This window comes from Atractosteus spatula, chromosome 10 (genome assembly GCF_055471065.1).
Source record: "Atractosteus spatula isolate fAtrSpa1 chromosome 10, fAtrSpa1.hap1, whole genome shotgun sequence".
Classification (NCBI taxonomy): Eukaryota; Metazoa; Chordata; class Actinopteri; order Semionotiformes; family Lepisosteidae; genus Atractosteus; species Atractosteus spatula.
In genome coordinates, this window is record NC_142715.1 from 12235200 (window position 1) to 12249289 (window position 14090).

Below are 14090 nucleotides of genomic sequence, written 5' to 3' on the forward strand. Positions count from 1 at the left end.
TTGAAGTTGTGGATAACATTTAGCAGGTTTGGCACCGTGGCTTAGCTGGTTAAGACACCTCACTAAAAACCAGGAGACCCTGGGTGCGAATCCCAGCGGTATCTATTCGTAGACAACAGGCCACTCATTGTCAATATTATGGAGCTTAATTTAAAGACAACGGGAGAAGCATGAGTTACAGCTTTCTGTAGCTGTTTTATAGGGCTACATGTTGGTTGGCTCTGTGGTGCAATGGAGAGCGTGTTGGACTTCTAGGCTTTGATAGAATAAAGTCATTCAAAGGTTGTGGGTTCGAGTCCCACCAGAGTCATGTATCATATTGATTCAACCTTTCAAAATCTTCTAGGGATTAGTGTTGATCCAGTCAAATAAAGGACTTCTTAAGAGTCCACAGTTGAAAATGAACCAGCAGCCTCAAGAAAGAAATTAGCACTGGACTGTGATCACATTACTCCTGTCCTGGAGTCCTTGCACTGGCTTCCTGTCAACTTCAAAATCCTCACGCTCACCTATAAGGCTCTCCATGGCTTGGCACCTCAGTACCTGTCTGGGTTATTGCCCTACTCCCCACCTCACAACCTTCGCTCTTCTAATTCTGGTCTCCTATCTGTCCCCCAGTCCATCTACACTCTATGGGTGACAGGGCCTTCTCCTGTTTTGCCCCAAAGCTCTGGATCTTTATCCCCAAGGATATCAGAGAGTCACCTTCTCTAAACTCCTTCAAATCCAGACTCAAAACCCTCTTCTTTAGAAGAGCCTTTAATGAACTATTCTTTACCCCTCTGTTCCTACTGTAATTAATACCACCATCTATTGTCTCCTCTAACTGCGTATTCTCATCCTGCTTATCTTGTGTATTTTTTTAACTTTATTGGTTTCATTCTGTAAAGCACTTTGAAAAGCCACCTTTAAAGGCACTATATAATGTAAAGATTATTATTATTATTAATAATAATAATGAACAGTGCATTTAACACTGAGCACATGCGGTCCTTCTTTGCAAAGGTTGGGAATTAGCCTTTCACTCATGTTGTTGAAGACCGTATCCTGGCTTTGTTGCAGGAAATGTCTGGATGCCATCACTGGATCAAGGAGAGGATCAGGGTTTTGGGAAGTCTTTTTGATGCCTGACACTGTGTGTTTCCTGGTTGTAACGGGTGTCATTCTGGATCTAAACAACAGAGAACACCGTTGAAATTGCTGAACTGCCTAGTGGACACTTTGTCGCCTTCTTCTGACCTGTATTTAATGCGATTCTCTGAAAACTTGGCACGTTGTATCTGTGCTACCTTTATGGAGGGCACACTCATAAGAATCATAGATTCAATCACAAGCATCTAAAAATGAGCATGAGAAAATGACATCACGCTGTAAGGCTGAATGGCACAAATTCTCCTGTTACTTCTGCAGCAAATGTGTGTTTTTTGCTTCTTAACACTGAGATAGATGGAGATATTTGGCAGCAGTGGGATTCCAACTCACACCCCCAAAGAGACTAGAGCTTTAATCCAGCTCTAAATTAAAAACTGGGTGACTTGTTAGGGCTGGTAGGAGAGGAAAGGTATAAATGCTTCTTTTTTGGACAAAGTCTTTATCTACTAAAAGAAGGAAAGAAATATTTGATTATTATTTTTTCACCAGTTGTTTTGATCAAATTATTGTAATGCAGTGCCATATTAAGGTATAATATGTACATGAACGTCATGTCTGAGTCGATGATGGCAGCTGATTATCGCTGGAGGACAGTTCATCATGAGTGGGCAAGCCTGCATAATGAGGGAGAAGAGATCGGCCTTTCTGACGCAGTGTCCAGTGACACTAACCTTCTGTCCTACTGTTCTCTGCTAATGTAGAGGGTGAATGTTTATTTAGGTGAATGTAAGGTTTCATTCTTGTAAAATATTTTCGAGCACTTTTTTTGTTGCTGAAAATTAATCTTGTGCATTTGAATGAATTCACCTTGTCACCTTATTCTATACATTGTTTCATCAGATTAGAACATTTAGAGGAGCTCATTTGCATTTATGAATTGCATAGTGATAGTATTTCTTTCCGTTTAAATACTTCAGTCAAAAATGTAGAGAAGGTGCTCCTGTTTTCACCATTATAAGAACTGTGATGCACCAGTAATATTTACTCTCATAAAAGTATTGTAATTGTATTGTTCTGTTACAATCTTGAGTGACACAAACCTTCTGTTTTACTGCACTTCTCCAGAGGCCAGTTCACCACACAAGGATCCTCAGTCAAACAAACACTGCAATCGCTTGATAAACGCCATTTCTCATCCTTTCTCTTAGTGTCGGTGCTACTATTGTATGCAAAGGAGGCGACTTGACAATGAAATCTTAAAGAGAGTCTTCATGAAGGTGTGCGTCGGCAAGCTCTCCACTGGCAATTGACTGGGCTTGTGAAGAAACCAATCTCATTCAACAACCATACAAATTGCACAGGTTAAGGCACATGAAGTGAAATCTGTGAGCTGATTGACACAAAACAATGTCACTTCACATTATCTGCAAAGTTGTTTTGCTTGTCTGACCACCTCTTCCTACTTTACAGTGAGCACATATATTTCAGTTTCTTTCCCCCATGTGGAGATGTATCCACTGCCAAAACTGCTGTCTGATTATTTAAATTATTGGTAAAACTGTTACATGACTTCATCTAATTGTAAATTTATAAGACGGTCTGTGAGAGCTGTGAATCTGACTGAGAAGAGAATAATGATTTTTTATTCTGCCTGAGAATTTTTCCTGAAAATTTTTCTTCTTTTCCAAGTGGTGTTACATCCTCTTCAGATACTCTGCACAGACTGCCAGAGTGAGAGAAGAGGAGAGAGAGATGGACAGATAAGAGCACACACAGCAAGAGACACATACGTCTTGATTTACTTTGAAGCAAGTGTTCATTTCTTTTCTGGAACAAGTTGTTTCTGAACTTCAAGAAATTCATACAACTTCTGAAAGATAAAATACAAATCTTGCTTCTCAGGACAGAAGAAATGCTGCAAAAAAATGCCAGTGATTTGTGAAAAGCAATGGGAATGTGTCCCTGTGCAGCTGTTAAACAAAGGGCTGGTGGGTCAAACGCACTCAGGGATGCGCTTCAGATTGTGATGATGTAAACATAATCTCCGCTAAAAATTGAAGGGATTTCTTCGCAAACCCTCTTGAATGTTGCAGGAAATCTTCGTGTTTTACTCGTGTGCAACTACAACAAGTAAACAAATAAGTACCTAAGTCAATGTCCAAGAAAACCATCTTCACGTGTGGAATTTTTCTTTAATTGGCTGTTGGGAGAATTCATTTATACACCCGTTGTATCCTTAGCAAAAATATTGGAGAACTTGACAATCCTTGACAATCATTATTAAATGAGCATTATACAAATGTGCGTTGATATTTTTAATATGTACCTTAATTGTAATATATATACACATAATTGCTTTGATATGGATGTTAATTTGAAGGAATTGAGGAAACTATGAAGATTCATTTGGGCATCTGCTATTGGTAAAGACGAAAGAGTACCTTAAGTGTGAAGCTTGCATACACACGAGAGACAAAATCAGTTTAAATTCACTTCATTAAATTGATGGTGTGCTAAATCAATCGTGCATAAAGTGTACATAGCAGAGGATGGTTTCGATCCATCGACCTCTGGGTTATGGGCCCAGCACACTCCCGCTGCGCCACTCTGCTGACACTTGCCATATAGCGATTCAACACAACTGCTCTATCCTTGCTTTCTAAAAGTGCGCCCGAGATGAAAAGTTTAAACGGCAAACGCAGACGTCACTTTGAGCACTTGGTCTTTTATAGTACAAATCATCACCCGCTGCTCTACATGGACCTGTCTTCAATATCGTTGAGAACCAAACCTTCTGCTTTCCGAGGCAACATTCTTTCGTCGTTCTGAACTGCAATGAAAAACCATGCCTAACAAAACTGGAGAACAGCTGAACTTGTGCTCAGTTCGGTGATAAGGGTTCAGAACTGTCGTTGTTGTAATTAGCCCGAACTGCACAGGCTCTGAATCAGACCATGTCAATTAGTCTGATCAGTGTAGGACACGTTAATGTAGAATTATTAATAGGTTTATTAGTTAGTTAGTTCAGGTTTACCCACCTGAACGAATGTAGAATTATTACTTGGTCTGTCTCTTGTTTGTATATAAATGAATGTCTCTGACAACTTAATGTTAGTTTTATGATGTAGGTCAGGCATTGACATATGCACGAGTATATGAAATGTCTCACTCCTGATTCAACTCGTTCTATAGGAGATTGGCGATTCCTCCTGTTTCTCGTATAACCATATCAGAACAGAAGCCCGTGTTACCCAGCTGTGATTCAAGATCAACTGGCATCTTTATCCCTTTTTTGTTCGTGATCATTATTTTCTTTAGTTATGATCAATATTGAACTTTTTCTAAATTAAATGACAATAATCAAACATGCAGGCAGATTTTTGAAAAGTATTCGGAATTGACAGGGTGCCCCTTTGGAACAGTCGTCAGAAAATGTGAGAAAATGAAAGTCATGTAAGCTCTCACACAAAGCATTGAAGATGGGAATCTGAGTGTAAAAAAGCTACCCGTCTCCCAATGATAGGCAGGGATACACACCATGACTCGAATAGACTCAGCGAACTTTAACACCTATGATATTACGAGTGCTTTGCATGTGTTGAACTTCAAGAAGGAACTACTACAACAGTTGTGGACATAATTCAATACCACCGGCAAAGTCCAATGCCGGCAACGTCTGAGAAAATAATGTTCACTCATGGAATTTGGTCTTTGAATGGCTGGCGGGAAAATTCATTTATACTCCTGTTGCACCCTCAGCTGAAACATGTTAAAATAACAATGCAGATTTGTTGGAGAACCTGACAAGAATTATTGGGTTAGCACTGTATGTATTCTGGTATATTTACTTTAATTTTAATATAAATGTAAACATGCATGCTGTATAATCTATTGTAATTTTAAAATATGTTAGCTGAGGATGCGAGGGGGGCTATTATACCCTGTGAAACACGCAAGGAAATGTAAAAAAGGCTGGTATTTGAATAAAATTGGCGATCACAAGAAAACCACAATTTATGTGGTATTATCATCAATATCCTTCAAAATCGACGTTCAAATGAAGGATCTGAAGAAAATATGAAGAAAGCAACAGTAATAGCAGAGGATTTTGATTTTTGCTCTTCAAGTCAGTAGATCGCCGTAGAGTTGCGCCCCTGCAAACAGCACAAAGGATGAATCCCACCACCTTCATTATTGCTACGTTTGTGCCGGTGAAAGTAGCGTTTGTGGTATTGAAAGCATCTCGGAAGATGAAGGTGCAGTCACTTCCACATGTCATGATATCATTAGATCCGACGACAAGAGCTGAAGCCCCCCAGTCCAAGCCAGCAATGTGAGGAAGATGGGCATGGCAGAAGGTAGCGTGGTCGAGCTGTCTAAGGTACTGGATTTGGCTCCAGTCTCTCTGGGAGCGTGGGTTTGAATCCCACTGCTGCCAATTGTTAGTGTTTTAAGACATGCAATACGATCAGTAAAAGCTCTTTTTGTTAGTCTGTTGAGAGGATGCGTGAGGTGTTTAGAAATAGACTTTCTAAAAGACAGGCCGTCAGCTTGACATCAAGGCAAAAAAAATATTTTGTTTTCTCAACAGAAATTCTCTTTGGCACTTTTAGCTTTATGTAGGGAACAACATCTGCCGAGATCACTATTAATATTGGCTGTGTTAGCGAGCTGCTTTTCCCTTTGAAACTTTTACTTCTTCATGCTGAACCATTGGCAGGGGTAAAGCTTATTAAATCTTTTCGCATAGCGCTCCATCAGACATACTTTCTCCTTGGTCAAAACGGGCACAGAAAGTTTTATAAGGGCAGCCTGTTTTGCACCGTCTAAATAACCGACAGTATGCAAATAAACAGTATGCAAATAAACAGTATTTACAATATAACCCATGTTTAAAAATGCTTTTAGCTTCTTTTAGTCTAAGAAACAGGGGTGTTTTAGCGGATTGTGGTCTTCAATTAGTAAATGCTGAAGTGTTTCCCCGGTCGTGAGCAGATCTGGCTCCATTTAAACAGAATCCTGCTCAGCTCCTGCTTTCACTGCAACTTTTGAATTGAGCCCAAAGCGATAAGCAAGCTGAATTATCAAAGCTCATTAGGTACTAGAGATCACGGTATGTTATCAGGTAAATGCAGTCCCATGTATCCTCCGTAATTTCGAGTAAATACCAAAACACACCATCCGCGACCCACAGCGGGAATAAGCAGGACTTGGTTGTTCAGAGCGTGAGGCAACTATCGCCAGGAGGGGGGTTTAATCCTCGCTCTCGCTACTGTTTGAAATGCCAAAGACGCGTAATAGAGATTTTTGCAGATGTTTTTTTATGCTCCACTATACATTACAATAATGAAAACAAATCAATTAGAAATATGCAATACAACGTCGGTTCCCGAAAATAAAATCTGTTTTACACAGACATCATTGCTTTTGAAGTAATCCAGATTGTGAAGACAACTGCGCTCTAGCTCTGGAAAATATTACTCAAAGGTTGGAAAGTACAACACGTTTGTACGTTTGACGTTTACAACAGGTAACATGGCACTTCTCCAGCAAAGCAACTCAGGTTAGTGAACTACTGGTGTATTCAATGCACCTCCATTCATCCATCACTTGTCAGGGTGGTTGAGTGTTCTAAAGCATCATTCAAAGCGCTTTACAGGTAATGGGGACTCACCTCCACCACCACCAAAGCACCATGATAAAATACTTGTGTTTTTCTAGCTCTCACGGGTAATCTTGTCTCCAGATCGAGGTTTTGGTTCAAATCCCACTCCTACCAGCTACTCTTTTTCCCTGTTACATTTTTCCCACCTTGATGTGCTCGCTGACAATGACAGGAGAAGGAAAACGGAGAAACTGGTTAGCAGACACATGATGGGCAGGAAGATTCATGAACTATTAGATGTGATTAGCAGAAAGTCAACTATAAATAGACTTCGTGCATTAAGAACTGTTTGCGTTGCCTGTAATCTAGGTAAGATTTATGGTAAGGTATGCATTCAAATGTGAAAGACTATAATAATTTAAAACAAGGAGAAGACTTATTAAAACATCCTGTTTTCCTTGCGGTTTCTAATGTATTTTATTAAATGGGGGCTTTGTGAAATCAACTTTTAGCCTCTTGGAATGCAGTCACTCTCCCCGGTCTAAATACCATTATGTAAAATTAGGAAGCAGCAGTATTTTGATAAAGTGCGGTGTTCCTTTATCACAGTAACACAACAGTAAACAGTAAACGCTAGGTGTTTATAATTACTTGGGAGCAGATCACCCTCAATTTAGAAAAAACCTTTGCTCGTCCCTTGCTTTCACAGCGATATCTGAATCGAGCCCCATAGCGTTAAGAAAGCTAAATTACACAAAGCTCATATGACATTGGGAGTCACTGTACCCTATCACGTCCTGCTTGCACTGTCCTACTAAAAGATTAGAGGGATCAGAAAGGACACAAACAACCCATGAATCAACGATTTTGAACTTAAGGGTCGCAAGCTCTACCGACTGCGCCTCTTGTTCCTCTATTACAACAGTAAAATTACTAGGGTTGATTCAACATATAGTAAGCTGACCCCCTCCCAGCGACGGCACGGTGGCCAAGTGGTAAGGCGTCGGTCTCGTAAACCAAAAATCGCGGGTCCGAACCCCGTCCGTGCCTCTTTCATTCACCGCCACGTTCCTTTATCTAAGTCTACAAGTAACATGGAAACGTCTCTTCTTGTTACTCTTTCTGTGGAAGCGCACAGTTTCCTGTTAAAGCCAGAACGTATTGCGGAAATCTAATATATGAAATTTGTTAAGAACTTGATTGGCTTTTCACAGAGAAAAACGAGAAAGCCTCTTTTTCAGAAGTGGGATTCGAACAAAAAACCTGAAGGGAAACTGTGACGTGAACGCAACGCCTTAGACCCCCAGCCAACTTGCCTGTGGTGTTTATATTGAATTATATTGTAACGCAACGGGGGCTCAGGCGGGCGCCCTTGCCGCCTCAGGTCGGCCCCACACCGTCCGGGGCTCGAACCCGGGACTTCCGCGTCTCTCTGCAGCGACCCAGCCCCGTGAGCTAAAGAGGGATCTCTCCTCAGCCCAGTAGCTGTAGTCCTGCTATCACAGGGAAGGGCGGTGACGTCACCTGCTCTGGTACGCCGGCTCTTACACAGTACCTGTCGGCCGTAAGCGTTACACTCTCCCCCGCTTAAATCGCCGTCCCCGGCGAAGGGCTATCCCATCCCACTTCTGACACCTATGTAACGCAACGGGGGCTCAGGCGGGCGCCCTTGCCGCATCAGGTCGGCCCCACACTGTCCGGGGCTCGAACCCGGGACTTCCACGTCTCTCTGCAGCGACCCAGCCCCGTGAGCTAAAGACAGATCTCTCCACAGCCCAGTAGCTGTAGTCCTGCTATCACAGGGAAGGGCGGTGACGTCACCTGCTCTGGTACGCCGGCTCTTACACAGTACCTGTCGGCCGTAAGCGTTACAATATGTTTTATTTCTTTCTACTCGTTGATGAGGAAAAAAACTGAAATCATGTAATTAGGGAAATCTATTTTTTTCATGTGGCAAAGTAGCACAAGCAAATGTAAAGTTTAGAGCAGCGCTCAATAAAAACGATCAGAAACCTAAAGCGCTACTTATGCGGATCAGTACATTCCCATACCAGTTGTTCTGCAGAAGAAATAAGAAGAGCCGAACTGAAAGACGTTGTATTGCATATTTCTAATTGGTTTATTTTCCTGATTGCAATGTATTGTGAAGCATAAAAGCCAGCTGCATCAATCTCTATTACGCGTCATTTTTTGAAGGCGTTTCAAATAGCAGTCAGTGCAGTATTAACGTTTTTGGAGCTTGTATTACATTGTAAACAATCTTATTTAAATAAGTCTAAATTCGCACACTGTTATTTAGACAGCGCAAACCAGTCTGACCTCTTTCAACTTTCTGTGCCCGCTGAGTAGATCTTAAAGCAGCTGCAGCCAGAGTAGCCGTAATGGCAACACCGCGGGAGTTCAGCTTTTCTTATTTCTTCTGCAGAACCACCGGCATCAGAATATACTGATCCACATAAGTAGCGCTTTCGGCTTCTGATGGTTTTTATTGAGCGCTGCTCTTAACTTTTGAACATTTGCTCAGACTAGTTTTCCCCATGAAAAAAAGACATTTCCCAAATTACATGATTTCACTTTTTTTCCCCCTATCAACAAGTAGAAATAAATAAAACATAATACAATATAAGAACCACAGACAGGATGGCTGGTGGTCAAAGGCGTTGAGTTGAGGTCGCAGTTTCCCCTGGAGACGTTCGTTCAAATCTTACTTCCGACAAAGAGCCTCTCTCGTTAGAGTAGAAACAACAGAATCTCTAAGTAGAAAACATTTCCACAACATCTCGCATTTCACGTGTTTAATGTTAATTGTCTTAGTGGTTGTTTCGGTGAATGTTGGCTCTCTTCTCTTGCAGGGTGACGGCAAACTTCTTCAGAGAGGGAGTCTCCCACGCACGGCTTTTCTTTATCAGGACCGAAGGTAACAGAGACAGACTTCAAACTCAAATTAATTACTTCTTGAGCATTTATGACCGTTAAAAAGCTGAGAGCAGAAGAAAAAGTCATTGGAAATTAAGAAATGTCTGCTGACAGTAATCAGAACTCATGCTCAACGGCGGACAAGCGTTCCTTGTTAGTACAGTGTTGAGTACCCCCGCTTGTCGCGCGGAAGACCGGGGTACGTTTCGGTGACAGGGTGCTGGTTTAATTTTTTAACAACCTGACTTCAGTTAAAAACTGTGTACTGTTTACTAAGTTTCAGACTAGTTATTGCGGTAGAATATGGAGATCATCTCTAGCTCTGAGCTCAACTGCAACAAGAAGTCGTGCTGAACAAAATCAGAGCCCAGCTCAGGTGCTCAGGACTCAGGAGCATTGTTGTGGTTCTAATTAGCACAACAATGGGATACTTATTGGAAATAGTCCCAAAACAAGCACGTCTGGCAGCTAGTAGACCCCTGTAATAATTTTGCAGTAACAGAACACTTTGAAGATTTGCAATCTATTTAAATATGAATTTTCTAAATTTCAGTTCTCTTTACTCCCTGGCATAACTGAACTCTCACCTTCACATACTAAAGGCATTACATGCATCAGCTGTGATAATGCTTCTAAGAAACACAGAATGACATTTAGTTTTGTTCCTCATTTCCCCCAAGAAAAAAAAGGAGTAAATTTCCGCCTGGAATGATTGATGCCCCATCAAACATGTTTTAATATCCCCGGAAGTTTATACAGTAGAATCCTGGTTTGTGGCTTAAATTCAAGGTAAAAAATACTAAGGAAATGAGTTGGAAACAATGTCGATCTGGGATTTTACTCATCCGGAACATTTCACTACATTGGGCAGTATGTGCCAGAGAGAAGCTCCTGATATCCCTTCGGTTGCTCAGTTGGTAGAGTGGGGAACTGTAATGGAAACACTTGGGAATCCTTAGGTTGTTGGTTTGACTCTAGCTTGAAGGAAGGTGCCTTTTGTGTATTTTAATCAATGAGTTAAAATAGTGAATCTGTTTAATTCAGTCGTTGATCAAAAGCTCAATAAACGACGAAGCAGAGGCTCCTGTTCCGAATTCAGCTCCCGTCTGATTGTCTTGTTTTGGCCAAGATCTGATCTATGAATTAAGGGACTACTCTGTCTGCTTTGTAATTCAAAATTACATTTTGTAATGCAAATGTCAAGTTTTTTGTAGATATAAAGGTGTTCTCTGTTTTCAAAGGATAGCTACTTAATTGGCTTTATGATTTGGTATTGATTTTGTATCGTTGTATTATTAACTTTGTGCTTTCTGTGTTTTTATCGTATTGTGGACTTATTTTTTAAACAAATGCTTACAAAGGCAGACACAGCACACATCTGTTTATACCAGTGGTGAATTGTACATTTTTATTAAGTACAAGCTACTGTGCACTTCTGGGAGTATAACAGGTTTGATATAAAGTGGCAAAAATATAAAAGGGAAAAATACCCCACACTGCGTGTAAAGCCCTCGTTGTGGCTGTTGTTTTATTATTAGATAAAAATGGCGTACTGTGCACGAAATGTTGCAGAAACACAATCTGATATTTTAATAACTATTATTTTAATAATTTGATAAGTATGAGGCCCCGGATCCAAGTCTACGGTTCTGATTTTTTAAACATGATATCTTCCCTTCCTCTCGATGTGAGGAATTGTTTTTTTTCACATTGCGATCCAAAGAGCCTCAGACGCACAGTCTAACAGTAACCAAACCAGATTGGATTCTGCTTGGAGCCGGACTGAGCTCATTCTCACTCCCTGTGCTGAAAACAGAATTATCTCTTCCCCGAACATCGTCTACAGATCACTTGTGTGCTTTTAACCTTCTCGCAGCTAGAGGCGAGACTGAAGCTGGAGATGTGAAGGCACCCGCTGGTGCATCTTCTCCAAATTTCACAATCGTGACAGACTTCTCCTTTTTTAAAAAAGTAGATATAGCCCTGAAAAAAGCATTAGCTTTATCAGTTTTTACATTAATCGATTTTGAATCAAATATTATATTTTTATTGCAATTTACATAATAATAATTATTATTATTATCGCTTACACTTATATAGTGCTTTTCTGGACACTCCACTCAAAGTGCTTTACAGGTAATGGGGACTCCCCTCCACCACCACCAATGTGTAGCCCGACCTGGATGATGCAACGGCAGCTTTAGTGCGCCGGAACGCTTACCACACATCAGCTATCAGTGGGGAGGAGAGCAGAGTGATGAAGCCAATTCATAGATGGGGATTATTAGGAGGCCATGACTGGAAAGGACCAATGGGAAATTGGGCCAGGATGCCGGGGTTACACCCCTACTCTTTCAAGAGACGACCTGGGATTTTTAAAGGCCAGAGAGAGTCAGGACCTCAGTTTTACTTCTCAGCCGACGGACGGCACCTGTTTACAGTTTAGTGTCCCTGTCATAATACTGGGGCATGAGGACCCACATGGACCGCAGGGTGGGCGCCAAGAGACAGAAACCAGATGGTACCGTGTGTCAGGCTTGGCAGCGAGCAGGACAATGACGTCACGGGGACAAAGTAGAGAAAATCAAAACGGTTCTATAAAAGACCTGTGTCAACTGTCAGTTCACAGTCTGGACACTAAATCCACTGAACCAATTTCAAATCTCTCTAACACCTGAGCTGCGGCTTCTTTCGAGTAGTTATTCAGGAGAACATTGTGTTAATCATATAGATGAAACGTTTAATATATTCAGGAGGGTAGCTACGTCAGCATGCATATCTGCAAAGGAACAAGTAATACTGTAGGTTTATTTCAGGCTGAAAAGAGAAGAGAGAAAACAAACCTGAAGAAGGTTTCACAGCTGAAACCCTTTCTTGCATACATTGTAGAACGTGCGGTCACATTTTAGTTGCATAACCACCTCAGGACAAATAACCTTTTCAAACCCCTCCAATCTGGCTTCCATCAACTTCACAGCACAGGAACTGCCCTTGTCAAAGTCCCTAATGATCTGCTAATAGCTGCTTATTCTGGTTCTCTTTCTATACTCATCCTTTTTGATCTCAGTGCTGCATTTAACACTGTTGACCATGACAACTTTCTTGTCTTGAGACTGTTTGGAGTTTCTGACACTGCTCTAAATGGTTCAAGTCTTACCTCACTGATCACTGTCACTTTGTCTCTCTTAATGGGTACAGGTCTGAAAATGGTCTCGTTAAGTCTGGTGTTCCTCAGGGCTCAATACTGGGCCCCTTGCTCTTCAGCATTTACATGTTTCCACTTGGTCAGATTTTAAGATCACACGGCCTCAGCTATCATTTCTATGCTGATGATACTCAAATATACATCCATTCCAAACCTGACACTGATGTGGCTGTCTCTGTTCTATTTAATTGCATATCTGACAAAAACTTGGATGACTCAATTTCCTTTATCTTAACTGCGACAAGACTGAAGTCATGCACCCCCCATCAACTTCATAAAAAAACAATCCTGTAACCCTATCTGTAGATGGTTCTGTACTTGATCTTCAGTCTAAATTGAAAAACCTTGGGGTGATATTCGATTCTGGATTAAGATTCAACCCATGTGTGCAGCATATTGTCAAACATCTTTTTTTCCACCTCAGAAATATCACTGGACTATGTCCTATGTTATCACTAACTGGGGCTGAAAAGCTAATCAACTTTTCAAATGTTCTTGAGAGAACATTTGTGTTCTCTCAAGTTGACTACTGTAATGCTCTACTTGCTGGGGTATCTATAACTACTTTGAACAAACTGCAGTGTGTCCACAATTCAGCAGCTAGAATCCTGACCAGCTCTAGTGCAAGTGATCACATTACTTCTATCCTGAAGTCCTTGAACTGGCTTCCAGTCAAATTTCAGGTAGACTTGAAAATCCTCATGCTCACCTATAAGGCTCTGCATGGCTTGGCATCTCAGTAGCAGTTTGATCTATTATCACCCTACTCCCCACCTTCGCTCTTCTAATTCTGCTCTCCTAACTGTCCCCCAAGCCTGTCTTCACTGTATGGGTGACAGGGCCTTCTCCTGTTATGCCCCCAAGCTCTGGAACTCTATGTCCAAGGATACCAGAGTCACCTTCCCTAAACTCCTTCAAATCCAGACTCAACACCTTGTTCTGTAGAAGAGCTTTACTGAACTGGTTCCATTCTTTACCACTCTGCTTCTACTTTTCTTCATACCACATACAGGAAGTATTCTTGAAAGGGGAACCCTCACAAATATTTCAATTAATGGGTCTCACTTCCCTTGAATTTCTCCACTCCATTTCAAACCTATAAACCATAAAGAAACAAGGGGAGGCAGAAGGGTCTTTCACAGCTTTATTGAAATGTTGCCATTACAAGGCAAGTGGAGGCAGGAAAGTCACAAGGGCCAGGCTGGAGCCTTCATTCAGGCACCTGGGGAGGAAGAAGGAGAACAATCCAGCTGAACTGCAGGACACAAACCC

The 14090-nt window shown here is 41.3% G+C and overlaps 2 non-coding genes across 2 annotated transcripts; both read left to right on the plus strand.

Moving 5' to 3' along the window:
- Positions 1-217: 217 nt before the first annotated feature.
- Positions 218-310, plus strand: trnar-ucu (transfer RNA arginine (anticodon UCU)). Its single transcript has 2 exons — positions 218-254; positions 275-310. It is a non-coding gene; the product is annotated as a tRNA-Arg (tRNA).
- A 7365-nt stretch (positions 311-7675) lies between these two features.
- trnat-cgu (transfer RNA threonine (anticodon CGU)) lies at positions 7676-7747 on the plus strand. Its single transcript has one exon. It is a non-coding gene; the product is annotated as a tRNA-Thr (tRNA).
- Positions 7748-14090: the final 6343 nt, after the last annotated feature.